Here is a 16666-nt window from a genome sequence, read left to right as displayed (position 1 = left end):
CCTGCTTTTAAAAACTTTTGTTAACAAGCTATCTAGATTTCTCAGGTCAGTGACTCATATCCTCAGCTCCCCAAGCCTAGGTTCTTTCTGGAATGTTCTTTCTGAACCAGCAAAAGCTTACTTCATCAGCAGGGCCTGATTTTTTGAAGCCAGGAATTTATGAAGCTCAACCCATGAATGTATAACTCTTCCTTACCTTGGATATGTTACCAGTTCTCCTTAAGGCTTCCAACCAGCGTGACTGAGCGAGACATGTCTCATGAGTCTCAGAAGGGAAAATAAGAAGCTGGAATTAAATAACTAAAGCTGGCAGAGGTAAAGCCTATGAAAAAATTCCTGCGCCAAAGAAAACCATCAAAAAAAGCATACGTTGTAGAGGAGAGAATTTGATTTTTTTCCTTTTCTTGAGTTCTAAATATTTTACATAAATTACATCATAGCAATAAGAGCAGAATAGAAAAGAAAGAAAATCACCCACAAACTCATCTTTCTAGCAAATGAAGGATTTTTTTCTAGTTGCTGCTTATCTATATGCATAAACACCTACACGACAGTTTTTATTTATGTAACCTGGAGACTCTCGGGCCTATTGCACAAGCAATTCAGCCCACTCTCTAGAAATGAGGTAGGAAGAAATCATTGCCCACCTCCCACCCCCCACTCTGGGGCCTTACTCAGCCTGATGCACCTAGGAAGTCCAGAGACCCATCACTGACCCTAGAACACAACAGGGTTTCTCCGTAAGACCTCAAATACCATTTCCATCCCTTTAAAAAATAGCTGGAATCTTCATGTTGGCAATTATATCAAATCCATATCTCCTTGCCAAACTATAGTGGTCCTGCATTATCTCAGCATGTGGATAGAAGGTACTATTAGTGATAGAAAAAAAGATGATAATATTAAAAAAAAAAAAGAGGCATAAAAATCCTAAAAGCATCAATATGTCCCTGCAGTGACTTCATTCCCAGACCCATTAACACCAAAGTCAACAAGAAACTACACAAAGTGTTTTTATTCTCTTACTTGCTTATAAAACCCTAGCCTCTTCCCTAGTCCTTCCACAATCTGAGCCGGCACAACTCTTAAGGAAGACAATTGTAGCAATCCTCGTCTTGTTGCTTCTGGCTGACCCTCTCTGTTTCTTCACATGGACTTGTAATAGGCCAGCCATTCACCTGCCAGCCGGCCTTGAGGTCTCTGGATTCCCAGCTGTGCTGAGCCCTGACAGGTTACATTTCACAGGCTTTGAACGTGTCAAGGTCTCTGAAGGAGAAATAATAGGAACTATAACCCCTGGCAGTCAAAAATAATGATCTGTTAAGGCTGTCCACAATGGCCCCTTATGGAGTAGTAATAGTAACTATATACCTACTTCGATTGTGCCAGAAACAGTACTGAGTCCTTTCCAGAAAGTGTCTCATTTAATCTTCACAACAATACATCAGGTAGGAATTATTGTCTTTTTTTTTTTTTTCCAGAAGGGGAAACTGAGATTTATAATATCTTAGTTAGCTTCCATAAGAGCCAGTACAATTAGAACGTGGCGGGACTGGAATTTGAACACAGCAAGCAAAGGAGCTTGCACATAAGGAGACCACTTTTTCCTGCTGATGAGACAGACGCATGCAGGGGATGCTTAACAGCTTGCTTTGGAACTCAGGCCTTTTAGGCGCAGAGCTGGGCAAGGCCTCCTAAATGCTGCATCTCATCATGTGTGCTTGGACTCTGGTCGTGACTGGAGTCATCCTGTTGAGTCCTCATTGCAGCCTGAAAATGCCCTGGGGTAGAAAATAACCTTGAACCTAGTGAGCAATCAGACTGGGACAGAAAGAGGAACTGAAGCTCCAGGGGAAAGGTCCTTCTGGCAGGTTCACGCATCAGGCACAAGGAAGTGGTTTTGGATGACCCAATCAGCTGGGATCAAAGAAGCACAGCAGCTGGTGCAGCAAGGCTGCTCCAGAGATGCAGATGTCCTTCTGTCTGTTAACATATTTTGCCAAGGGCACACTAAAAGCTATTGTCTCCTTCGCAGGCAGTAAATGTATCCGTTCCAAAAGATGCAAAACCAGTGTGTTTATGAGGAGGAAAGGAGGGGGACAGGAAATGTGCAGCGAGGGAAAGAGAAAGGACAGGAGAAAGCAGAGCAATAACTAAAGCAGGGACAGAAAGAGGCTTCAGGCCGCACGGATGGGCATGGTATGAAGTCTTCCCGTTTCTCAGCATGCCCATCACCAAAGCCCAAGTGCAGCACCAGCCGAGCCCAAGTCTGTTGACAGGACCAGAGGTGGGTGGGGGCATCCCACACACACCTGCCCTGCCCCCATCTCCACCGCAGCTCATCAAGTCTCCCTTCTTTTCTCTCCTGCTCTTCCTCCCCCGTTCTCCCCCATCCCTTCCCTTCTCCACCTCTCCATGCTTTACTTTCTTTTCCTCTGCCCATTTTCTCATTCCGTAAATGCTCCGCTCAGAAGCATGCCGTGCTAAAATGCTAAAACAGCTGCTAGCCCTGGCTCTGGAGCGTGACGCATGACTGTGCTGTTATCCTGGGAAATGAGGTGAGGGGGACATTTAAGCCTGAAGCATGCAGTGTTCCTGTGCTCACCGAGGTCAGGTCCTGAGGATTAGCAGCTGATAGCATCGTAGCACTTTCAAAGGTGTAACTCTGTTCTGAGTCTGCCTACTCCACCCAGGACCCTGTGACACTTTTGAAGTATGTCTTGTGTAACATCTTGCAATTCCACTGCTGCAGGGGAAGGATGTTTGCTTTCTATGGGAGTCAGTGACTCGGTGCAATTAAGTCTTACTCCTTCCGAGGTCTTAGTTTGGTGTTTTTGTACCTTTGTGTTCTTGAAATTGTATGTTGGTGTGATTAAGTTTGGACTTAGTTTCAAAGCATTAAAATATTTGTTTTACCACCAGAGGAAAGTCTGTTCTGAGGGAAATCTACTATATTCAGAGGGAAAAGATGGAATGCTACTATATAGAAAGTTAGATATTAGGTGGTAAAATTCACTCTCTAGTGCTATCAGTAAGAGGGCTAGACCGTTCATTCACTCAACACATAGTTAAATATGTCAGCAGTGATGCCTGCTCTAAATAAAATTAAAGTTTGGTAAAGGAATAATATATGTAGGAGGGCTATGTTAGATAGGTTGGTCAGGGAAGACCTCACTGAAAAAGTGACCCTTAAGCAGAGCACTGAAAGGAGGGGAGTGAACCATGCAAACATTGGGGAAAGAATGTTTCAGAGAGAAAGAACAGCACGCGCAAAGGGCCTGAGATAGAAACGAGCTCAATGAGCTTAAAGAATAACTAGTTCTAATTTGAAGGCCAGTTAAATTAGAATAGACTTAGGAGAGCAGCATAGTCACAGAGGTACGCAGAGCCTGTTAAGGCTATAATAAATAATTTTAAAAAAGATTTTATTTACTTATTTGACAGAGAGAGAGAAAGAGCGAGCACAAGCAGGGGGAGCAGCTGAGCAGGGAACCTGACGTGGGACTCAATCCCAGGGCCCTGGGACCATGACCTGAGCCGAAGGCAGACGCTTAACCGACTGAGCCACCCAGGTGCCCCAAGGTCAGAATTTTAAATGAAGATTTGCCACTCATTGCTCTGGTGGGTGAACTTGCACAAGTGTCAGATCAGGATAATGTCAGTATTCACGTCATAGTGTTACTGTGAGGATTGGATGAGTTAAAGCCCTTAAAGAGATTAGAAGTGTACCTAGAACTTAGCAAGCACACAATATATGTTAGCTACTATTACTAGTAACCTCGTTAGCTTTAAAACCTGTTGACAAAGAGGTTTTCTTCAGAACTATAGATCCAATACAAAGAAAATATTGAAGTAGACCTTCATTAAGTTTCTGCAGTTAGTTAACACCATGTTATTTGCAAATTCAGAGAATGAAGTTTGATACAAGGCTTGACCTCGCTCAAGGCTCCCAGTGACTTACATTTTTTAAATTGAGGTACAATTTACATAACATAAAATTAATCATATTAAAGAGTACAATTCAGTGGCACTTAGTATATTCACAATATGGTACAACAATCACCCCTACCTAGTTCCAAACCATTTTCAACACCTCCAAAGGATACCACTATCCATTAAGCAGTCATTCCCCTTCCCCCCCCGCCCCAGCCCCTGGTGACCACTAAACTGCTTTCTTTCTCTGTGGATTTACCTATTCTGGATAGTCCATATAAATGGGATCATATAATATGTGGCCTTTTGTGTCTGGCTTCTTTCACTTCGAGTGACTTATTATTGAAGATGAAACTGCAGATCCCCCAAGAATCACCATCCCATCATCCCATCATCTCTGATAGCTTGGGAATTTTCCGATGCTTGATGGAGACCTGGGTCTCTAGGATTTCAGATTCTGTCCTCTGTTAAAGAAATGCTTGAATTAGCCGTGAATGGATTCTTGGGAAAACCTCAGGAAGTTCTAAATCATTTTAACATATCAAGTATCTGAGACAAATGATGCCCTCAACATCCGGAGATTTTGGCAATGATGCAGTACATACAATCCTTGATGCACTTGTTACAAAAACAGTTCCTCTGAGCAGAGTGTATAATGTGCTAGAGCCTAATGAAAGACATATTTTCTGACTTCAAGCTTCCCATAATCCACGGGAGAAAAAAAAGAGACAAATGATCAGACATTAAAATACAATGTAGTAAGTGCTGTGACTCAATTAAGCACAAGGTACCATGGGATCACATGTGAAAGTATCTCTCCACATAGGAGATGTTGGAGGGCTGGCTACTCCTTATACTCCATCTTTCTTCCACAAAAGGCTGAGTCATTGTATTGCTAGAGGAAAAGCAGATTTTATACAACACGAAGTAATACTTTTCAGGATGTTAAATGGTTGTTGACTTTGGAGACTGTCTTAACTTGTTGTCATAAAGAGTGCTGTTACCACGGGTACTTCTCCTTAGATTACTAGTGTTCTGTTTAGCCACTGATGCCAAGAGGCATTAAGGTACAGATTGCAACTTAGGATAACATTCCTTATTGTACGGAACTAGACATTTATTGATTAACTCAGAAATCCTTGCTGCTATTAAAGAGTTATTTTCTTCTTAAACTCTTTAACAATTTAAACTCTTCATAGCTTTTAGGGGACTCTATTCTAAGAGTAAGTGTATTCTCTTAATTACGTTCTGTCTCAGCCCTCTGCTACAATCGTAAGTCTGCCCCCATTATTTGCGACATGTATGCATTATCACACATGACCTTGTTGTCTTTGCTCAAGATCAGTCTCAAGCTGGATAGCAGCTGATGGTATCACTATTGTCTGTAGCATTATGAGCACACCCATTTTCATAATATTTAAATAAAAATTGTGCTTGAGTACCATCCTCATCTCTCCTTGTCCTCGGAAATTTTAGGCTTCCGTTTCTCCTAGTCATTTCTGATTCTGATGTCCTGCTTCTGCTGAATTCTCAATCCTTGCCCTGGGTCTCACTCTTCGTACTTACTGAATCTTTTCTGCACCACATCATCCCATATTGGACACATCTGATCTCTCCACTCCCCAAAATACTACTGATCAAAGCAATATCCAAATGCTTAGAGACAATTGAAAAGGTTCTAATGCAGGACAGGAGAGCAAATAACTTAAAATTGCATATTTTAGTTGGTTCCAAAGTCCCTTCGGCCATTTCTCTCACTATTTTTTCCCCACCTCTTTTTTCTCTCCCCTAATTTCTCTCAGAATTCAGATTTTCTCCCATTTTATCATTATGCAGAGCCCCCTAGGTCATTCTGATGCATGCTAAACTTTGAGAAGCCTTGACTGAAGCAAACTTTGACTATATACAATAAGTACACATATACAAATATACTTCATCATATTTAATGGTTGTATGGATTTCATGATTCCATACTCCTGGACATTTAGGTCGCTTCCAATTTTAATAAATGAAAATACACTAGAAGAATACATGAAAAAATTAAAATACTTATAGAAGATCTAGCTATTTTAGATGAAAAAATTTTGTAATTCCTTCAGTGTTAGAATATTGTTTAACAAGAAATACAAATCGGAAGAGAGCAATGTTAGGTAAGCTAACAAAGGGAGGGAGTTATGCATTGTCCACCAAGGGCACAAGGAGCACACTATGGTAGGTGAGAAACTCTGTGAAGCTGGGGACTATGTCTGATTTGTTTACTTTCATATGCCCAGTGCCTTGAACAGTGCCTGACACAGAGTAGGTGCTTAGTATCTAATGAATGAAAGGATTAAGCAAGTGCTGCTGAGTCTGGATTTGTCATAGGTCAAACTCTGGGCCTTGAACTTTTGGACCATCCAGGACTGTAACTGAGGCCCGACTTTGTGCCCCAGGGCTTGTCTGCTTTGGGGAGATGCCCAAGATAATACCGCAGTGAGCAGCCAAGAGTGCATGTCAGCACAAGTCTTCCTTTGTTCCTTTCTTCTGAAAGACCTTACCTTTGACCCATCAGTGGGCAGGTTCAGCAGTCCGGTTCTACACCAACTGAATCATGGAAGATACTAAGGAATTATTGTTACTTCTTATTTAGTTTTAATAATTGTATGGTTTCATTCAATAAACTGAAAAGAGCCAAAGAAAGAATAATAGCATAGTAATGACAGTTGACCCTTGAACAATGTGGGAGGTTAGGGGTGCCAACCCCCAGCACAGTCAAAATTCTGTGTCTAACTTTTGAGTCCCTAAAAACTTACCTCTTAATAGGTTACTGTTGACCGGAAGCCTTACCAATAACATAAACAGTTAATTGACACATATTTTGTATGTGATATGTATTATATGCTGTGTACTTACAATAAAGTAAGCTAGAAAAATAAAAATGTTATTAAGAAAATCCTAAGGAAAAGAAAATACATTTATAGTGTTGTACCATATTTATCAGGAAAAGAACCCACGTATAAGTGGACCCACGCAATTCAAACCCATGTTGTTCAAGGGTCAACTGTATATATATATATATATATATATATATATATATATATATATATATATATATGTGTGTGTGTGTGTGTGTGTGTGTGTGTGTGTGTGTATACATTAAAAAACATATATGATATTTATATATATCAAATAAATGTATTTCAAAATCATCAGGATGGGAAAGTTGAGGAGTGGGGGTACAAACGAAACAAGATGGGTCATCAGCTTATAATTATGGAAGCTGGGTGGTAAGTACATAGGGACTCATAATGAATATATTGAATATATATTTATAAAGAATAGTGTGATGATTGTATCATTCTCTCTTTTTAAAAAAGTTCTTCAAGTCATCAGCAGGTGTTCTCCCAATAGCCACATGCTGGCTGTCCCATCTACACACCGACTCCTGGATATATGTCTCTTGTTCCCTTTGGTACAGCAGAGCACACTCTGAGTCCCAGTCCCTCTTACATTTTAATGCACTTAATGCCATCAAACATTTCTTCTCTCTCCTGTATCTTCAAACTGCACCTCTTTTCTGGATTTTTGCCCTCTGCCTTTAAACACAACTCAAATATCTCCCATATTAAAAATCAAACAAACACATACCCCTCAGTTCAGACACCTCCTCTAGTAATTGCCTTATTTTTCTCTTTTCCAGAACACCCAAACTTATCAAGACTTGCCTATTTTTCTCTTTATATTTCCTTGCTTCCCTCTCAATCTACTCTAGGCTGGCTCTTTCATCATTCAGCATGAGTGGCTAATATCACAAAGTTCAAGGTGCATGTTTCAGCTGTTAAAATAACAACTTCAGCCCAGATAGTCTTCTTCTTCTTTGGTGACAGCTCCCTTTAGATATTCTGTGGTTGCCCCAAACTCAGTATGTTCCAAATAGAACTTGCGGTCTTCCTCCAAACTTATGGTCCTCCATTTTGGTGAGAACCACCGATAATTACCCAAACAAAAAAACACGTAAGCCTTGTCTCTTTATTTTTAAAACAGCTTCATTGAGGTGTAAGAGACATACCTCAAAAAATGCACATACTTACCTGATCTGCTTTTCTGTCACTATGGGTTAGTTTGAGGTTTTTAGGATCTTATGGAAATCGGGTCATATAGCATGACCCTTTTATCTGGCTTCTTGCACTCAGCATAACTATTTTGAAATTCATCCATGTGTTATGTGTATTAAGAGTTCATTCCTTTTCGCAGCCATCAAAAGGAATGAGATCTTGCCATTTGCAACGACGTGGATGGAACTGGAGGGTATTATGTTGAGTGAAATAAGTCAAACAGAGAAAGACATGTATCATATGATCTCACTGATATGAGGAATTCTTAATGGCAGGAAACAAACTGAGGGTTGCTGGAGTGGGCGGTGGGGTGGGAGGGATGGGGTGACTGGGTGATAGACACTGGGGAGGGTATGTGCTCTGGTAAGCGCTGTGAATTGTGCAAGACTGTTGAATCTCAGATCTGTACCTCTGAAACAAATAATGCAATATATGTTAAGAAAAAAAAAAGAAGAAGAAGGTAGCGGGAGGGGAAGAATGAAGCAGGGGAAATCGGAGGGGTAGACGAACCATGAGAGACGATGGACTCTGAAAAACATACAGGGTTCTAGAGGGGAGGGGGGTGTGAGGATGGGTTAGCCTGGTGGTGGGTATTGAGGAGCGCACATTCTGCATGGAGCACTGGGTGTTATGCACAAACAATGAACCATGGAACACTTCATCTAAAACTAATGATGTAATGTATGGGGATTAACATAAGAATAAAAAAAAAGAGTTCATTCCTTTTCATTAGGGAGTAACATGCCATTTTATGGATAGATCATAATTTGTTTATTCATTCCCCTATTGATGGCCATTTGGTTGTTTTCAGTTTGGGGCTATTATAAATAAAACTGGTATAAACATTCATGTACATATGGACATATGGTTTCATTTTTCTTGGTTCAGTTTCTATGAGGGGCATGTCTGGGTTTTATTTTTTTATTTTTTTAAGGATTTCATTTATTTATCTGAGAGAGAGAGATATCGAGAGACCAAGCAAGAGAGAGAGCATGAGCAGGGGAGAGGGGCAGGGGGAGAAGGAGAAGCAGGCTCCCCGCTGAGCAGGGAGCCCAATGCGGGGCTCAATCCCAGGACCGTGGGATCACAACCTGAGCCTAAGGCAGACACTCAACCAACTGAGCCACCCAGGCACCCCTGGTAGGTCTGTTTTAATTAAATTAAATTATTATTATTATTATTATTATTTTTACTGGGAGAGGACTTTTTAATTTTAATTTTTAAAGAAACTTCTGACTTTCTGTAGCTGACATGGTTGGCTACCTTCCTAACATCTCACCCTCTGCTTCCCACTCTTCATTGCCTTCTCATTGGCAGAGGCTGAAAGGTAACAGTTTCTTTCCCAGCACCCTTTGCAGCTACATTTGAGCACATGGCTCCACCTGGGTGCAGGGACCTGAACGGAAGTCGACTGGAGGTGTGGGATAAGGATGTAACAGAAAGATCCTTGGGCACTTGTGTGTCGACACCCCTTCCTACAGGGGATAGTGTTCGGGGAACCAAGGGGCCACACCCCCTCGAGCCTGCAGCCCCCTTCCGCATGAGTCTCTGGGCACCCAGGACCCTGAATTCCCTATCCTCACCAGCCCAAGCACCTCCTCAGCTTTAGAGGGCCTCTTTTCTGTCTGCCCCCTGATGAGACAGTGCTCATCCCTAGACCCCAACAGGGGTAGCCATTTGCAGAAGGAGATGCTCTGAGGTGTCCACACCCACATGTGTGAAGTCTCTAATGGTGAGAGATGCAGTATGCAGTGGGGAGATTTGGGAAGGCTCCCCTTGAACTCTTGCCCAGAAGGGGTTAGAGGTAGGATACTCAGGTCTGCCTGTGACACTAGAAAGTTCAGCAGACATTCTGGGACCATGAGGGCTACAGCACCAGCATGGTGAGAGGGATCCTTAATGACACCTTGGAGCTCCAAACCTTCCCAAGCTGCCTGGCCTCTGGTTTATGTCCCTTTTGGTTGAGTCCTCTGTTTCTTGCAGCTCAAAGCCTCCTCTCCTTTCTCACTTCTGTCAGTCGATCACAGAGTCCTCTTACTCCCATGTCCTCAGTAGTGCTCAAATCTGTCCACTTCTCTTGACCTCTCTGGCACTATGCTGTGACAACAGGACACTGGTATCTGATTAGTGCGGATTCTGAAGATTCTGCTCCTAGTACAACAGCCAGATACATCTCTCCTGGAGTCACTAAGTCCAAATCCCAGCTTGCTCCTTACCAGCTTAGTGACTCCTCTGTGCTTCAGTTAAAAGTACTTTCCTGCCAAGATTGTTGTGAGGGTTAAATGCAATTTAAAAAATGTGGAGCATTTAGCACAGTTCCTGGTTTTACAAAAAATATTTATTATATCTTTTTTAATACCCATGTAATTTGCTCGTGTTGGTTGGTTTGTTTGGAAAACCCTTCCTCTCCCATCCAAGTACTAACCAGGCCTGACCCTGCTTAGCTTCCGAGATCAGACGAGATCGGGCGCGTTCAGGGTGGTATGGCCGTAGACTGGAAAACCTTTTCTGAACATGTCTATATCTAGTTAAATCCTACTTGTGTTTCAATTTCAGTTGAGGTGACAGCTCCTTCAGGAAAGGTTTCTTTCCTTTTTTTTTTTTTTAGGATTTTATTTATTTATTTGGGAGAGAGAGAGAGAGAGCGTGAGATGGGGGAGGGTCAGAGGGAGAAGCAGACTCCCTGCCAAAAGCAAGGAGCCGGATGAGGGACTTGATCCTGGGACTCTGGGATCATGACCTGAGCCGCAGACAGTCGCCCGACTGAGCCATCCAGGCATCCCTCAGGAAAGGTTTCTTGATTAACCTACTCTTTCACATTCCTTGCCAAAGAACAGCTACTTTACCTTGCTGAAGTACTCTATCATGATGCTTATCACACTTTGTGGCTATTATTATTATTATTACTATGCTTCTGAATCCACACTAGTTAATGATGAACTCTTTGAAGGCAAAGGTGATATCTTTAGCATTGAAAAAAGTTTGCTGCCATGAAGTCCCAGGAGGAGATAAGTGTTAGTTAAAACTAGGAGATTGACATACTGTAGGATTCCAACGAATAATGACATTCTGGAAAAGACAAAGCTATGGAAACAGGAAAATGATCAGCAGTTGCCACTGATTTGAGAGGATGAGGGGATGAGTAGACAGAGCACAGAGGATTTTTAGGGCAGTGAAACTACTCTAGTGCGTAGTGTATGATGGATGCATGTCATTATATATTTCTGGAAACCCGTAGAGTATACAATACCAAGAATGACCTTAATGAAAACTATGGACTTTGGGTGATAATGATGTATCAATGTAGACTCATCAATTGTAAACGAATGTACGCTCTGGTACAGGATGTTGATAGCTGGGGAGGCTATCATGTGTGTGGAAAGAAGATACATGGGAACACTCTGTACTTTCCAGCTCAATTTTGCTAAATCTAAAACTGCTCTTTAAAAAAAGTACACACCGCCCCACACACATGAGGTGCCTGAGCAGATCCCATGAAGTGAGTCAGTTTGACACTCATGCCTCCTATATGCTCGGTGTTGGAGATGCCGCTGTGAAGAAATTAAATCATCCCTGCCTTTGTGGAAGCAGACGTTAAACAAACATGATTATGCAAACTTTCATTTATTTGCTGTTTAAGAAATGCTATGGAGCACAGAGTCTTCCCTGAGAAAGTACAACTTAAGGTGATACCTGAAGACGGGGAGGAGTTAATGCAACCAAAAGGCTATTCAAAGGGCCTAAGGACCAAAATGAATAGCATGTTCCGGGACCATGAGGGAGAGAGGAGAGTAGCTACAGGCAGGTCAGACTAGCTGGAGCATGGTGAGCTAAGAAGATGAGACTGAGGAGGTGAGAGGGGGGCAGACCATATAGGGCTTAAAGCCATGACTAGGGTTAGGAGCTGTGTCCTGAGAGCAGTGGGAAGCCATCAGAAGATTTTAAATAGGAGAGTGATATGATCAGATTGGAATTTAAGGAAAAAAAAAATCTCTCTGGCTTCTGCATGGGAGAATGGATCAGAAGAGATAATCTAAAAGTGACTGGACCAGAAAGGAGAGTACTGTCGTAGTCCAAGTGAGGATGAGCCTATAGCAAATGTGACCTACTTAGTTCCTTGCAGTCATGCTCCGTGTGGCCATGAGGGGCATGGATATTGGGGGAAGGCAGTGGAGAAGAGGAAAAGCATGTGGAAAGGAAGGAAATGTAAGCAGGGAGTTAACAGAATGACAAAGCTGAACACACTGACATAGATCATAAAATAGAATGCTTTTAAATAATAGCGCTTTCATACCAATGATAAGTAATAAGAGCATAATGACCTATAGCTGGTATTTATTGAGTAATTACTATGTGCCAGGCTACTGGCGCTTTACCCACATATTAATTCATTTCACCTTCTTTCTAGTTATCTGTTGCTTAGTAACAAATCAGCTTAAAACTTAGTGCTTAAAACAACTACAATATACATTTTGCTCCCAAACCTGCGGATTGGGCAGGGCTTGCAGGTTGGGGGAAGCCTGTGACTCCTCCACTGGGGCCCGCAGAGTGCAAGAGCCAGAATCTCTGAAGCCCCCTCCCTCCCGCGCCTGCAGGGGCTCCCACCTGTGTGCAGCAACTCTATGTCTACTCTTGTATTGTCACACTCAGTCTGCTATATTGCAGTGCGTCTGCTCTCACACGTCCGATTCTCTGACTCGGAGCTCCTTCCAAACATAAAACATGTCTTATTTTTCTTTGTATCACCTCTTTTTGGGGTGCCATTCCCACGGTGCGTGCTCCATAAAAGTTTATCAAAAAAGGAACAAACGGGGTGCTGGGGCGGCTCAGTCGGTTAAGCAACTGCCGTTGGCTCAGGTCACGCACGATCCCAGGATCCTGGGATGGAGTCCCGCGTGGAGTCCCGCATCGGGCTCCCTGCTCAGCAGGGAGTCTGCTTCTAACCTCTGCCCCTCCTCACGCTCACGCGCTCTCTCTTGCAAAAATAAGTAAATTTTTAAGATCTTTAAAAAAAAATGGAAAAGGAACAAATGAATGAATTCTGATCCTCACTAATGGAATATTTTCCTTTACCAAAACCTGGTAGAAAACTACCTATCCATTCCCCCTTTGAACACTCTTAGCGGCTGGATTTTTATAGCTTTGCACGGCTACAACTTTATTAGGAAGTTTTTCTTTATCTGCAGCCCACATCTACTTTTGTATGACTTTTACTCAGTATTTCTAGTTTGGACTTGCAGAACTCCACACAATGAGTCTAAGCTAACTTCCCCACGACATCCATCCCCTCAGTGATAACTATCAAATCACATCTAAATCCTCTCTGAGCTCAATACCTCATTTCCTATCATTGTTCTCCAGGGATATGGTTTCAGTGGTGACCTCACTCTTAGATAGTTATTGGGGTCCATAGACATCCAGGACAAAATACCTGGACAAATATTAATGGTGAGCCTGTGGACACAAAGGAATGAATGGGATAGAGAACCATTCAGAGACCGTCATAAGCAAGTGGGCTGGCAACAAAAGAAAGTGCAGGATGGGACTGAGAGGTGAGGACACGGATGGGATTTGGGGACAACATCCTTTCATGGTCCTTCCTTGGATAGGCTGATCCTGGTGAAAAGCAGATGGAGAATGTCTGGGAAGGTAATCTGAGATACTGATTGAAAACGGGGAAGGAAAAACGGGAAGAGTGGAGAGCTCATTTGAAACCCAGTTGCCCACTTCTCTCCTAAAATACTGTTTCCCGAAGCATACTTTATTGAACATCTTCATAAGAATCCCATAACCTGGGGCGCCTGGGTGGCTCAGTTGGTTAAGCGACTGCCTTCGGCTCAGGTCATGATCCTGGAGTCCCTGGATCGAGTCCCGCATCGGGCTCCCTGCTCGGCAGGGAGTCTGCTTCTCCCTCTGACCCTCCCCGTCTCATGCTCTCTCTATCTCATTCTCTCTCTCAAATAAATAAATAAAATCTTTAAAAAAAAAAAAAAGAAAAAAAAAAGAATCCCATAACCTGTGGTGAATATGCTGTCCTCAAGCTCAGCCCTACACCTGCTGAGTGTATATCCTTCACAAACTCCAAGGTAATTCTTAAGTACACAGAGAACCTTGTTTTGTTTTGTTTTGTTTTTAAGATTTTATTTATTTATTTGACACAGAGAGACAAGGTGAGAGAGGGAGTACAAGCCAGGGGAGTGATCTGAGCCGAAGGCAGAGGCTTAACGACTGAACCACCCAGGTGCCCCCAGAGAATCTTGTTTTAAGGGTTGGGGTAAGATGGGAACTGCTCATATTCAGATTTAGGAGTGTTTTTCAAACTGTTTCACGAATCTTCAGAAATTTCTTCGAAATATAAAAAGTCCCAGCTCATGTGTTTAGTCTGTGTACGTTCCATCCCTAAGGTCCTCCTCCCAAGCCATAAGGGCCTGAAAAACAATAAAAAAGAGCTGCTTTTGTCAAAAGATTCGATCACAGTAACTCTTAGAGAAAGGCCTCCCACCCCTCGGCCCCCCCACCTCCAGGAAAAAAGCAGTTGAAGAATTCAACCCATGATACATTCTTTCTATTCTCTGTCCCCAGCTTCATTAAATTCTTCCCTTTTTTCTACCGGTAGATTTTAAGATAGATTTTCTAATGAATTTTTAGTTAAATAATGAATGGAAAGTGTCAAGTATAGTGTAGCAGGCGTAGATTTTATGCTTAGAATAAGAGAGAAGCTAAATGGAATTTATCTAAAATATGTTTTTTGCTCTGTTAGGAAAATATTTTAAGAACACTTACTGAGTGTCCTGAGGAAATATTAGTGCACATTTTTTCCCTCCCTCCCCCTATCCATGCACATTTTTTATGAAATTGTAACCGGTGAAAATCTAACATTACTCTACAAAAATATAAGGGCCAATTTTTCACATGTCAAAAAATTCTTACTCTAATACAATGATTTTACAATAGCCTTTCTTCAAATAGAAGCCTTTGCCTTTTAGTCTATTTCCTCCAACCCTTAAAGCGTTTATTTATAGAGCAGAATATCAGTGAAAAACGGATTCTTTTAATATTTTTTATTTTTTAAAGTATTCTTTTTTTTAAAAGTTTTTATTTATTTGAGAGCGAGCGAGTGAGAGAGAGAGAGAGAGAGAGCACAAGATGGGGGAGGGGCAGAGGGAGAAGCAGACTCCCCGCTGAGCAGGGAGCCCGATGTGGGGCTCGATTCCAGGACCCCGGGATCATGACCTGAGCCGAAGGGCAGTCGCTTAACCAACTGAACCACCCAGGCGCCCCAAAAAACGGATTCTTTTAATGAGATAGTGCCAAGTGATGAACAATCTGAAATGGGGAGGAAGCATTAGTGATAATTTCATCATAGGTCTTCAGAAAAAGAAAAAAGTGGATTCAAAGTGGATTCACCAAAGCCTTTCAGAAGCACTGCTTTAAAAGTAACAGGCTGTTGGGGCTCCTGGGTGGCTCCGTCCGTTAAGCTTCTGCCTTCAGCTCAGGTCAGGTCGTGGTCTCTGCGTCCTGGGATGGAGCCCCTAGTAGACAGGGAGTCTGCTTCTCCCTCTCCCTCCCACTCATGCACGCGCGTGCGCGCTCTCTCTCTCAACTAAATAAATAAAATCTTTAAAAATTAAAAAAAAAACAAGGAACACAAACTATGATGCTCACTCATTGACTCCTAAAATATTTATTGAGATCACCTACAACGTGACCGCTGGGGTAAAGAGGTAGCCAAGACAGGCACAATTCCTCTCTTCAAGGCTGAGCTCCAAAGCAACCAGGGCCCAAGGCATTTAATTACAATCGCAATGAATATTATAAAGGAGAAATGCAAAATGCTTTAAGAATAAATTTATCGGGGCGCCTGGGTGGCTCAGTTGTTAAGCGTCTGCCTTCGGCTCCGGTCATGATCCCAGGGTCCTGGGATCAAGCCCTGCATCAGGCTCCCTGCTCCGAGGGAAGCCTGCTTCTCCCTCTGCCTCTCTCTCTCTCTCTCTCTCTCTCTCTCTCTCATGAATAAGTAAATAAAATCTTTAAAAAAAAAAAAAGAATAAATTTATCATCCTTTGAATGTTAAGTTGAGGTTAACCTTAAAGGAGGGGACAAATTTAAAACTTTTTTCCAAGCTTCAATTTGGACTTAAGTTCTTGGCTTCAAAATTTTGAGAGTTGTTTGGAAGAGTGACCTTCTAAAACACGCATTGTGTGCCAATACGTGTTTGTAGTTTCCTACGCGCTCCTTTCTGGAGAGCAAGGAAATTCACATTTATTGAGCACTGACTCTGTAGGAGGAATTGGACCCATTTTGCCCAACAACCCAAAATGTGTGTGTCACCATGCTCTTTTTGCTAAGGAGAAAACTGAGGCTCAAAGAGGTGAAATAATTTGTTTCAAGTCAGCAGAACCTGTCTTTGCCATCATACTTAGCTAGAAAGTGGAGGAGGGGAGAGGGTGACAGATAAAAGGCTAATTTCACTGACAATCAGGCTATTGTTAGTGCAGCTAATGGGTTGAGCCAAAGCAATTAGAGCCAACAGAATGTGGCCTTTTTATCAAAAATAAACGCTGGGTCTGTAGATGAAAGAACAGCTGGAGGTTCTTGAGAAAGGAACAGCAGTTGAGATTTTAAGTGAAATACAGTTG

The sequence above is a fragment of the Mirounga angustirostris genome, unplaced genomic scaffold (assembly GCF_029215605.1).
Source record: "Mirounga angustirostris isolate CCGP_5_RB_7025 unplaced genomic scaffold, mMirAng1.0.hap1 SCAF_9, whole genome shotgun sequence".
Taxonomy (NCBI): Eukaryota; Metazoa; Chordata; class Mammalia; order Carnivora; family Phocidae; genus Mirounga; species Mirounga angustirostris.
Note: the sequence above shows the minus strand (reverse complement) of the source record.